At 46.2% G+C, this 12211-nt stretch overlaps 1 protein-coding gene and 1 non-coding gene across 6 annotated transcripts in view; one reads left to right on the top strand and one right to left on the bottom strand.

Moving 5' to 3' along the window:
- The first annotated feature begins 202 nt into the window (after nucleotides 1-202).
- The window catches only part of LOC108587678 (DDB1- and CUL4-associated factor 4), a 53679-nt gene continuing 41670 nt past the window's right edge, over nucleotides 203-12211 (top strand). For all 5 annotated transcript variants that reach the window (XM_078335321.1, XM_078335320.1, XM_035260931.3 and 2 more), the window contains exon 1: nucleotides 203-266. The gene's annotated coding sequence lies outside the window, so the exon portion shown is untranslated. The remainder of the gene's footprint in view (nucleotides 267-12211) is intronic.
- On the bottom strand, nucleotides 11403-11471 carry TRNAR-GCG (transfer RNA arginine (anticodon GCG)). Its single transcript has one exon. It is a non-coding gene; the product is annotated as a tRNA-His (tRNA).

The raw sequence follows: 12211 nt of genomic DNA, 5'->3' as shown, positions 1-12211 counted from the left end.
GCCCTGACAGGCCAGGCCTGGGAGGAGCCGAAGCCCTAATCCCCGCCTTCTCCGTATGATGGCGCCTATTGACGTTGATAGACAGAATCCCCTTCCAGTGAGAAGAAAAGGAAGACCTCTGTAGCCCTATCGGCTACTACAACACCAAAGACCGATCCACCTAACTGGCTGACGCTACACCTCGGTCTTTCCGGGTCCTTGCACACTTGGGCCCAATTCCTGCAGAGCTAAGGTCGAGGGGGATCCGGAAGAAACCCTCTGAACAGGTAAGTCTGTGCTGCCTGGGGTGACTACTGGCGTCGGTTTGAGGGCTGCCGCTTTCCCGCTGCAGAGCTCGGGGTGGGAGACCCGCGCAGCTTAAGAAGGCCGGGGAAAGGGGCGGGGAGGAACGAGGAGGGACGAGCACGTGGAACGGCAGCACTACCGGGCCTGGGTGGTAACTGGGTTGGCGCGCTCCGCCTGTTCGGGGGCGCTCAGGGCCCTCCGGCCGGATCAATACTGCAGCTGTAAACACGCAGGGAGGGCATCCCGAGTGTCGCCACTGACGGCGTTTCTCTAAGCCCTGATGCCGAAGGCCTCACCCGACACCTGGCGGTGGCTGGGCAGCGAGCCCTGTGGCGGTGAACAGCTAAGGCGTGACCGACGCTTACGAAGTGGCCGGCCCTGTGCTGGCGGCTTCACAGCCACTAACTTTTCCCAACACCAGCCCTGTGTGTGCTTGTCAGACGCAGGAAGGGGTGCAGTTTGGTTATCCGTGGGGGTAGCGCACGAACTAGCAAATGGTGGGGCCTGCATTTGGCCCTCGCCTCCACTCTTGAATTGTGTGTTAGCGAGAAAGCCAGTTCTTCCACGCCTCACGGGCTTCCCGGGGACTTCAGAAATCATGACACGTTTCACCATGGTGGTCAACAGACATTGTCTTGTGACCCCAGCAGCGCAACCAGAAGTAAAGAAAACTTAGGGTACAGGTTTCTAGAGGAAAGAATTCCAAAGTCCCAAACTCTGGTTTTAACCAGAGAAATTAGAGTTGAGGTGGTGCCCTGTGGGTAACCAGGCCTGGGGGTCCTACCAACAGAGGTGGAATCCCTGTTTCACCATTTAACTTACGCTGGATAGGATACCTAGCCATCTAAGCCTCGGTTTCCTCATTTGTAAAATAGGAATGAAAATACCAACTCAGGTCCAGTGCGGTGGCTCGGGCCTGTAATCCTAGCACTTTGGGAGGCCAAGGCAGGCGGATCACGAGGTCAGGAGATCGAGACCATCCTGGCCAGGTGTGGTGGTGGGCACTTGTAATCCCAGGTTATCGAGAGGCTGAGGAGGAGAATCCCTTGAACCCAGTGGGCAGAGGTTGCAGTGAGTCGACATAGCGCCACTGCACTGCATCTTGGGAGACAGAGGGATACTCCCTGTGGGGCGGGGGGAGGACAACAACTCAATTTGGGCGTTAGTACAAAGCCAGTTGCCTGAAGTATTTCTTAAAGGTTACCAGAAGACATTGTTGTTCTTTAAGTCAGCCGTTTAAAATGTTGTTTTACAGTAAACAACTCCTAACTGAATGGATTTTAGAGACAGAGCCGCCCTTTGCCCAGGCCAGAGTGCAGTGGCCCGCCCATGGCTCACTGCAGCCTGGATCTCCTGGCTTTAAGTGATCCTCCCACCTTTGCCTCCCGAGTAGCTGGGACTGCTGGGAATACAGGCGCGCTCCACCACACCTATCTAATTTTTAAAATTATTTGTAGAGACAAGGGTCTCACTCTGTTGCCCAGGCTGGTCTCAAACTCATGGGGTCAAGCTATCCTCCCACCTCAGTCTCCCAAAGTGCTGGGATTAGAGGTGTGAGCCACCACCCGGGCTATAGAAGCCACTTTGTATTCAGCTTTACAAACCAGTGGCATTAATATTTTGCACTCTACAGCTCGCTAGTCTACAGACTCTTTTTTTCTTTTTTTGGGACAATCTTGCTCTGTCGCCAGGCTTGAGTACAGTGGTGTGTCTCGGCTGCTGTGACCTCCGCCTCCTGGGCTCAAGCGATTTTCCTGCCTTAGCCTCCAGAGTAGCTGGGACTACCGGCGTGCGCATCACCAGGCCCAGCTAATTTTTGTATTTTAGTAGAGTCGGGGTTTCTCCATTTTGGCCAGGATGGTTTCGATTTCTTGACCTCGTGATCCACCCGCCTTGGCCTCCCAAAGTGCTGGGATTACAGATATGAGCCAGACACTTAGAGAATTCCCTTGTTGGCTATCTAGGATATTCCTCATTCTATCTATTACAGCATGGTGTAGTAAACATCCTTTTTTAATGAATATAGTTCACATACCCTAAAATTCACTTTATAAACTGTGTTCAATCCTGTGGGGTTATTATTATTATCGGCAAGATTGTGCAACCATCACCACTGGAACATTATCCCCCCGAGAAGCAACCCCGTGGCGCCGGGACTCCCAAGAGTCTCTGAGCCCCAGTTATTGGTCTCCAGTCCAGGGCCCCTAACCATGTGCTAAACGAGATGGTAAGGCTCAGCCTGGAACCAGAACAGCTCCGACACCCCCCAAACCGGAGAGCCCAGTTGGGAGGTGGATCCTCTTCCCCATTGAGCTTTGGCATGCTGAGGCTGGACTGTCCCCCTGTGCTGTCAGGCCTACCTCCCGGGGGAAGGCGAGGCCAGCCTCCACGCTCGGCTTCCGGGCTGGCCGGCGGGAATGGGGGGGGTCCCAACACTGGTGAAACCCAGGGGACCCAGAAGCACTGACAGCGTGGAAGCCCGGGGCTGCCCCCTACTGGGTGTAGCGTGCCCCTCCCACCCCCATCCTTCTCTGGGCGTGCGCCTTGGGCCTGTTGAGGCCAGGCCTGGAATGGGGCACTGGGGGCGGGGAAAGAGCCTGTAATTCCGGAAGCTGCGGGCTCCCAATCCCGACAGCATTTTGGAGACTGTGCAAAAATGAGTGCCGCTTTTCTGTGGAAAACTGCTAGACCGCGAGAGAAAGCCAGCCTCGTGCACGGACCTTTATAGAGGGTGGTCCACATATTCTGTATAATGCATACACAGATGCTGGGCGCATACTGGCTCTCTGTGTTAAACCTCAGAATGGCTGCCACCCGCGTAATGGCTGACGCCTGTCATCCCAACACTGCGCCAAGGTGGGAGGATCACTGGAAGCCAGAAATTCGAGACCAACCTGGGCAATAAAGCGAGACACTGTCTCGACAGAAGCATTTTTAAAATTAGCCGGGTGTGGTGGTGGGTGCCTGTAGTCCCGGCTACTCCAAGGTTGAGGCAGGAGGACGGCTTGAGCCCGGGAGATGGAGGTTGCCATGAGCAGAAATCGCCCCACTGCACTCCAGCCAAATGGGGGGTAGGAGGGAATAAGTAAATAAAATTAAATAAAGTGATATCCCGCTGTGGCTTTGATTTGCATCAACCTAGGGACTAATGATGTTTAGTATCTTTTCATGTGCCAATTGGCTATTTGTGTAACTTTTTTTTTTTTTTTAATGAAGTTTTGCTCTTGTCACTAGCAGGCTGGAATGCAGTGGCACGATCTTGGCTCACTGTAGGCTCCGCCTCCCAAGTTCAAGTAATTCTCCTGCCTCAGCCTCCCGAAGAGCTGGGACCACAGGCGCCACCACCACCCCCAGCCAATTTTGTCTTTTTAGTAGAGACGGTTGTCACCATGTTGGCCAGGCTGGTCTCGATCTCCTGTCCTCAAGTGATCTGCCCGCCTCAGCTTCCCAAAGTGCTGAGATTACAGGCGCGACGCGGTGTCCGGCCCTAAATAGTGTTTTTTGATGCATGGAAGTTTTTGATTTCGATGAAGCCCCATTTGTATGTGTGTATGTATGTATTGTGTGTGTGTGCTTTTGTTGTCATATTTGAGAAATCATTGCCTGATCAATATCATGATGACTTATACTCTGTTTCCTTCAAAGAGTTTTATAGTTTTAGATCTAGATCTATTTTTCTTTGTTTTTGTTCCATATAGTATAAAGTAGGCATCCAAATTCATTCTTTTGCAGTTTGATATTCAAATGTCCCAGCAGTTGAAAAGACTCTTCTTTCTTTTATTGGATGGTCTTGGCACCTTGATGAAAACCAATCGACCATAAATAGGTACATGGATTTATTTCTGGTCTCAGTTCTACTCCATTGATCTGTATTTCTATCCATATGCTAGTAAACAGTGTCTTGATTACTGTAGCTTTGTCAGGCATTTTGAAATTGAGAGGTGTGAGTCCTCCCAACTCTTCCTTTTCAAGATGGTTATGAATATTCTGACTCCCTTGCATAATATGAATTTAGGATCTGTTTATCCAGTGCTCCAAAAAATGGTAGTTGAAATTTTGACAGGGATTGTCAGGTATTAAACCTGTAATTTGTTTCAACAGTGTTTTATAGTTTTCTGTGTACACACCATACATTTATTATGTTAAATATATTCCTAAGTTGACCAGGTGCAGTGGCTCACGCCTGTAATCCCAGCACTTTGGGAGGCCAAGGCAGGTGGATCACCTGAGGTCAGGAGTTTGAGTCCAGACTAACCCATATGGTGAAACTCCATCTCTGCTAAAAATACAAAAATCAGCCGGGCCCGGTAGGGGTGCCTGTAGTCCTAACTACTTGGGAGGCTGAGACAGGAGAATTGCTTGAACTGGGGGAGTGGAGGTTGCAGTGAGCCAAGATCATGCCAGTTCACTCCAGCCTGGGTGACAGAGCAAGACTCTTGTCTCAAAAAAAAAAAAAAAAAAAAAAAAAAAAAAAAAATATATATATATATATATATATATATATATATATGTATTCCTAAGTACTTTTTCTCTTCTTTAGTAACTGAGCCTGAGCAGGACCAGAGGAGTACTTTATTCTTTTTGAAGCCATTGTAAATGTAATTTTTGTTTAATATTCAGGCTGTTCATTGCTAGTGTATAGAAATACAACTGGTTTTTCTATACTGATCTTGTGTCCTGCAACCTTGCTGAAATCATTTTTTAGGTCTAGTAACTTTTTGGTGGATTTTTAGGATTTTCTGTGTATAAGGTCATGTTTGTTTGCCTTTTATTTCTTTGTCTTGCGTAGTTGCCTGTCTAAAACTTCCACTACAGTGATGGAATAGAAGTAGTGAGAACCAACATCTTTGTCTTGTTCTTGCCGTAGAGGGAAAACTTTGTCTTTAGCCAGTAAATATGATGTTAGATGTGGGTATTTTGTAGATGGCCTTTTATCAGGTTGAGGAAACGACCCCTTCTGTTTCTAGATAGTTGAGTATTTTTTTTATCGTGAAAGGATGTCGCGTTTTGTGCAGTGCTTTTTCTGTGTATCATTTGAGAAAATCATGTGAGGTTTTCCACGTCTATTAATATGGTGTATTACATTGGTTGGTTTTTCATATGTTGAACCAACTTTCTATTTCAGAGAGAAATCCCACTTGGTTATGGTATGTAATCCTTTTTATATGCTCTGGATTTGGCTTGCCTGCATTTTGTTGAGAGTTTTTACGTCTCTATTTTCATAACACATATTGACCTATATTTTTGTTTTTGTTTTTTTTTGAGAGAAGGAATCTGGCTCTGTCGCCCAGGCTGGAGTGCAGTGGCACGATCTCAGCTCACTTTGGGAGGCTGAGGTGGGTGGATCACAAGATCAAGAGATAGAGACCATTCTGGTCAACAAGGTGAAACCCCGTCTCTACTAAAAAATTCAAACATTAGCTAGGCATGGTGGTGCATGCTTGCAGTCCCAGTTATTCGGAAGGCTGAGACAGGAGCATTGCTTGAACCCAGAAGGTGGAGGTTGCGGTGAGCCGAGATGGTGCCATTGCACTCCAGTCTGGGTAACAACAGTGAAACTCCGTCTAAAAAAAAAAAAAAATCGATTTAATGCTAATGTCGCAGCTATATTTGCATTTTGTACTTCCGGCCTACCATTATTAGGGAGAGACAATGGAACCTACAATCGTAATCTGTAATTCTTTTTTTTTTTCTTCATGGATATTGGCCTGAAGTTTTCTTTTCTTGTTGGGTCTCTGCCGGGTTTTGGTATCAGGATGATATTGGTCTCGTAGAATGATTTGGGTAGGATTCCTTCTTTTTGGATTATTTGGAATAGTTTCAGAAGAAATGGTACCAGCTCCTCTTTGTGTGTCTGGTAGAATTCGGCTGTGAACCCGTCTGGACCTGGGCTTTTTTTGTGTGGTAGGCTCTTAATTGCTGCCTCGACTTCTGACCTTGTTATTGGTCTATTCATGGTTTCAGCTTCCTCCTGGTTTAGGCTTGGGAGGACACAGGAGGCCAGGAATTTATCCATTTCTTCCAGGTTTACTAGTTTATGTGCATAGAGTTGTTTGTAATATTCTCTGATGATGGTTTGAATTTCTGTGGAATCTGTGGTGATTTCCCCTTTATCATTTTTTATTGCATCTATTTGGTTGTTCTGTCTTTTCTTTTTAATCAGTCTGTCTATTTTGTTGATCTTTTCAAAAAACCAGCTCTTGGATTTATTGATTTTTTGGAGGGTTTTTCGTGTCTCAATCTCCTTCAGTTCAGCTCTGATCTTAGTTATTTCTTGTCTTCTGCTGGGTTTTGAGTTTTTTTGATCTTGCTCCTCTAGCTCTTTCAATTTTGACAATAGGGTGTCAATTTTGGATCTCTCCATTCTTCTCATATGGGCACTTATTGCTATATACTTTCCTCTAGAGACTGCTTTAAATGTGTCCCAGAGATTCTGGCATGTTGTGTCTTCGTTCTCATTGGTTTTGAAGAACTTCTTTATTTCTGCCTTCATTTCGTTGTTTATCCAGTCAACATTCAGGAGCCAGTTGTTCAGTTTCCATGAAGCTGTGCGGTTCTGTGTTGGTTTCTGAATTCTGAGTTCTAACTTGATTGCACTATGGTCTCAGAGGCTGTTTGTTATGACTTCAGTTGTTTTACATTTGCTGAGCAGTGCTTTACTTCCAATTATGTGGTCAATTTTAGAGTAGGTATGATGTGGTGCTGAGAAGAATGTATATTCTGTGGATTTGGGGTGGAGAGTTCTTTAAATGCCTATCAGGTTTGCTTGCTCCAGGTCTGAGTTCAAGCCCTGGATATCCTTGTTGATTTTCTGTCTGGTTGATCTGTCTAATATCGACAGTGGAGTTTTAAAGTCTCCCACTATTATTGTGTGGGAGTCTGAGTCTCCTTGTAAGTCCTTAAGAACTTGCCTTATGTATCTGGGTGCTCCTGTATTGGGTCCATATATGTTTAGGATCGTTAGCTCTTCTTGTTGTATTGATCCTTTTACCATTATGTAATGGCCTTCTTTGTCTCTTTTGATCTTTGTTGCTTTAAAGTCTATTTATCAGAGATGAAGATTGCAACTCCTGCTTTCTTTTGCTCTCCATTTGCTTGGTAAATCTTCCTCCATCCCTTTATTTTGAGCTTTTGTGTATCCTTGCATGTGAGATGGGTTTCCTGGATATAGCATACTGCTGGGTTTTGGCTTTTTATCCAATTTGCCAGTCTGTGTCTTTTGATTGGTGCATTTAGTCCATTTACATTTAGGGTTAATATTGTTATGTGTGAATTTGACACTGCCATTTTGATGCTAGCTGGCTGTTTTGCCCGCTAGTTGTTGTAGATTCTTCATTATGTTGATGCTCTTTAGCATTTAGTGTGATTTTGGAATGGCTGGTACTGGTTGTTCCTTTCTATGTGTAGTGCCTCTTTCAGGAGCTCTTGTAAAGCAGGGCTGGTGGTGACAAAATCTCTGAGTACTTGCTTGTTTGCAAAGGATTTTATTTTTCCTTCACTTCTGAAGCTCAGTTTGGCTGGATATGAAATTCTGGGTTGAAAGTTCTTTTCTTTAAGGATGTTGAATATTGGCCCCCACTCTCTTCTGGCTTGTAGAGTTTCTGCCGAGAGATCTGCTGTGAGTCTGATGGGCTTCCCTTTGTGGGTGACCCGACCTTTCTCTCTGGCTGCCCTTAGTATTTTCTCCTTTATTTCAACCTTGTTGAATCTGACGATTATGTGCCTTGTGGTTGCTCTTTTTGCGGAATATCTCTGTGGTGGTCTCTGTATTTCCTGCAATAGAGTGTTGGCCTGTCTTGCTAGGTGGGGGAAATTTTCCTGGATAATGTCCTGAAGAGTATTTTCCAGCTTGGATTCATTGTCTTCATCACATTCTGGTACGCCTATGAAACGTAGGTTAGGTCTCTTCACATAGTCCCACATTTCTTGGAGACTTTGTTCATTCCTTTTTGCGCTTTTTTCTCTGATCTTGGTTTCTCGTTTTATTTCATTGAGTTGATACTCGACTTCAGATATTCTTTCTTCTGCTTGGTCAATTCGGCTATTGAAACTTGTGCATGTTTAAACTTGTGCATGTTTCGTGAAGTTCTCGTATTGTGTTTTTCAACTCCTTTAATTCATTCATATTCCTCTCTAACGTATCCATTCTTGTTATCATTTCCTCAAATCTTTTTTCAAGGTTCTTAGTTTCTTTGCGTTGATTTAAAACATGTTCTTTTAGCTCACAAAAGTTTCTCATTATCCACCTTCTGAAGTCTAATTCCGTCATTTCGTCACAGTCATTCTCCGTCCAGCTTTGTTCCCTTGCTGGTGAGGAGTTTTGGTCCTTTCTAGGTGGCGAGGTGTTCTGGTTTCGGGTGTTTTCCTCCTTTTTGCGCTGGTTTCTTCCCATCTTTGTGGATTTATCCACCTGTCGTCTGTGTAGTTGCTGACTTTTCGATTGGATCTCTGAGTGGACACCCAGATTGTTGATGGTGGAGAATTTCTGTAATTCTTATCATGAATAGGATGTTTTAGTTACTGTACAAAATCTGAGCACTTCTAACTGCTCTCTTTCTTTCTGTATTTTAATTTCTGTATTTTCAGTAAAGACGGGGTTTCACCATGTTGGCCAGGTTGGTCTTGAATCTTGACCTCTAGTGATCTGCCCATCGTGGCCTTCCAAAGTGCTGGGATTACAGGCATGAGTCACCTCAACTGGCCAGTATTTGTGGGCATTTTTGGTAACCAGTGTGTGCCATTGATCGTCATCTCTAGAAGGCTATAAGCAGGCAGACACCGGGCTAGTCAGCAAGGGGTCTATCACAGCTCAGTGCTGCTGTCACAATCACCTGCCCATTCGCTCTCTTTCATTGTCACCTGGGGAGTAGGGCAAAATGAAAACCCTTCAAGGCCAGGCACACTGGCTCACACCTGTAATCCCAGTGCTTTGGGAGGCCAAAGTGAGTTCTAGACAAACCGGAGCAACATGGCAAAATCCCATCTCTAAATAAAAAGAAACCACTCAACCTTAAAAGCCAGGTGAGGTGGTACACACCTGTAATCCCAGCTACTCAGGAGGCTGAGGTGGGAGGACTGTTTGAGCCTGGGAGGTAAAGGGTGCCACTGCAGTGAGCCAAGATCACAACCGCTGTACTCTAGCCTGGGCAACAGAGTGAGACCTTGTCCAAAAAAAAGGAAAAATACTTGGAGACGGTGATATATTAATTTTTATGACATTATTGGTAACAAGCAAACTGGTTGAAATGCTTTATCAACTTCTTGGCCATGTTTAACCCTTTTTCAAGGAACCTAGGCCATATTTTAGGTGCAGTGACTGTTAACCAAGAACAAGCTTCTGCTCTTTCCCCGCCGCCACTGAGTAGTGGAGGCAGAGGCTCAGGTATGTTCAAGAATCAGCTTCACCCGTAACCTGCTGCCATGGCCCAGGAAAGCATGACTGCTGGAGGTGTCAAGGACCTTAATACTGCTTTACAAGAGGTCCTGAAGGCCCGCCCTCATCCACGATAGCTTGGCACGTGGAATTCAAGAAGCTGTCAAACCTTAGACAAGCACTGGGCCCATCCTTGTGTGCTGCCCCCAACTGCGATGAGCCTGCCTATGTGGCTGGTGAAGGCCCTTGGTGCTGAACACCAGATCACCCTAATTAACGTTGATGACAAGAAACTATGGGAAGGGATGGGCCACAGTAAAACTGACATAGAGGGAAAACCCCGTAAAGTGGTAGTAATTGTGTAGCGGTGAAGGACCACGGCAAAGGATGTCATCAAAAGAGTTTGTGCCTTTCTTTGAGACAGTCTGGTTCTGTCATCAGGTGCCAGGCTGGAGTACAGTGGCACGATCTTGGCTCACTGCACGCTCCACCTCCCAGGTTCAAGCAATTCTCCTGCCTCAGCCTCCTGAGTAGTTGGAACTACAGGTGGGCGCCAGCACGCTCAGCTAATTTATGTATTTTAGTAGAGATGGGATTTCACTATCTTGGCCAGATGGTCTCGATCTCTTCACCTCGTGGTCTGCCTGCCTTGGCCTCCCAAAGTGCTGGGATTACAGGCATGAGCCATTGTACCTGGAGTCTCTGTCACCCAGGCTTGAGTACAGTGGCATGATCTCATCTCACTGCAGCCTCCGCCTCCTGGGTTCAAGCAGTTCTTTTGCCACAGCCTCCCAAGTAGCTGGGATTACAGGTGTGCACCAACCACACCCGGTGAATTTTTGTATTTTTAGTAGAGATGGGGTTTCACCATGTTGACCACGATGGTCTGGATCTCTTGACCTTGTGATCTGCTCGCCTCGGCCTCCCAAAGTGCTGGGATTACAGGCGTGAGCCACGGTGCTCGGTGAAACATTTTTATATATACACTGACATATACCTGATAGCCAAATAGCATTCACAGCTCTCAGACTTACAGATTTAGAATTTCCTCAGAGATTTAATTTTTTTTTTTTTTTTTTTTTTTTGTATTTTTAGTAGAGTTGGAGTTTCACCATGCTGGCCAGGATGGTCTTGATCTGCTGACCTGAGGATCCCCTGCTTTGCCCTCCCAAAGTGCTTGGATTACAGGCATGAGCCACCATGCCTGGCTAGGACTTGGTCTTAATTGAAGACAAAGGAGGTCCTAAAGGGGCTTTTTGTCCTAGTGGTCAGCTGGAACAAGGGAGGAATGTTAAAAGTTCCTTAATCTTTTGTGGTGACACTGAGTCACAGCATTTCCTTTTAAATGGAAGTGAGAGGCCGGGAGCTATGGCTCACGACTATTATCCCAGCACTTTGGGAGGCCGAGGCGGGTGGATCACGAGGTCAAGAGATCGAGACCATCCTGGTCAACATTGTGAAACCCCGTCTCTACTAAAAATAGAAAAATTAGCTGGGCCTGGTAGCGCGTGCTTGTAGTCCCAGCTAGTCGGGAGGCTGAGGCGGGAGAATTGCCTGAACCCAGGAGGTGGAGGTCGCGCTGAGGCGAGATCGCGCCATTGCACTCCAGTCTGGGTAACAACAGTGATACTCTGTCTCAAAATAAATAAATAAGATAAAATAAATAAAAAATAAATGGCAGTGAGAAAACATCCGGGAAGGGGGCACCCAGATTTGAACTGGGGACCTCTTGATCTGCAGTCAAAGGCCTCACCTGGATTTGAACCAGGGACCTTCTGATCCACAGTCAAATGCTCTTCCACTGAGCTATACCCCCCTCACCTATCAGGAGTTCCTTTCTGGGCTACTTATGGTGACTCAATAGATCAAGTTCCACTCACTAGAGTTCTGACACGCTGTGTGTTCTAAGGCCCCACCTTCTTAATTATCTATCATCTGCTTTGGCTTTTCCCTTGGGCACTAGTAAACAGAGGAAATACTTGAAAAATGACATCCTGAGCTGGACATGGTGGCTCACGTCTGTAATCCCAGCACTTTGGGAGGCCGAGGTGAGATCAGGAGTTCGAGACCAGCCTGTCCAATGTGGTGAAACCCCATCTGCACTAAAACTACAAAAAAATTAGCTGGGCGTGCTGGCATGTATGGAAGTTGAGGTTAGAGAATTGCTTGAACCCAAGAGGTGGAGGTTGCAGTGAGCCAAGATTGTACCAGTGCACTTCAGCCTGGCTACAGAGCAAGACTCTGTCTCAAAGAAGAAAGAGGAAAGTTAACAATCCAGGTAGCTGCTAGTGTTGTCCAGAAGCTTAGCTTTGATCATTTCCATTGGCTCCGAGGTTCTCATGGCCAAGGGCAGTACCACTTTGTCACTAACAGCAACTTTATCTTTCACTAAAAAAGACTCACTGGCTCAAAGATTAAGCAAGTTGATCCAGCCTTATAACACAAGCCAAGCTTCCATTTTTTTTTTTTTTGAGACGGAGTTTCGCTCGTTACCCAGGCCGGAGTGCAATGATGCAATCTCGGCTCACCGCTACCTCCGCCTCCTGGGTTCAG

Source organism: Callithrix jacchus, chromosome 8 (genome assembly GCF_049354715.1).
Source record: "Callithrix jacchus isolate 240 chromosome 8, calJac240_pri, whole genome shotgun sequence".
NCBI classification, from domain to species: domain Eukaryota; kingdom Metazoa; phylum Chordata; class Mammalia; order Primates; family Cebidae; genus Callithrix; species Callithrix jacchus.
This window is presented reverse-complemented; position numbering and strand designations above follow the sequence as displayed.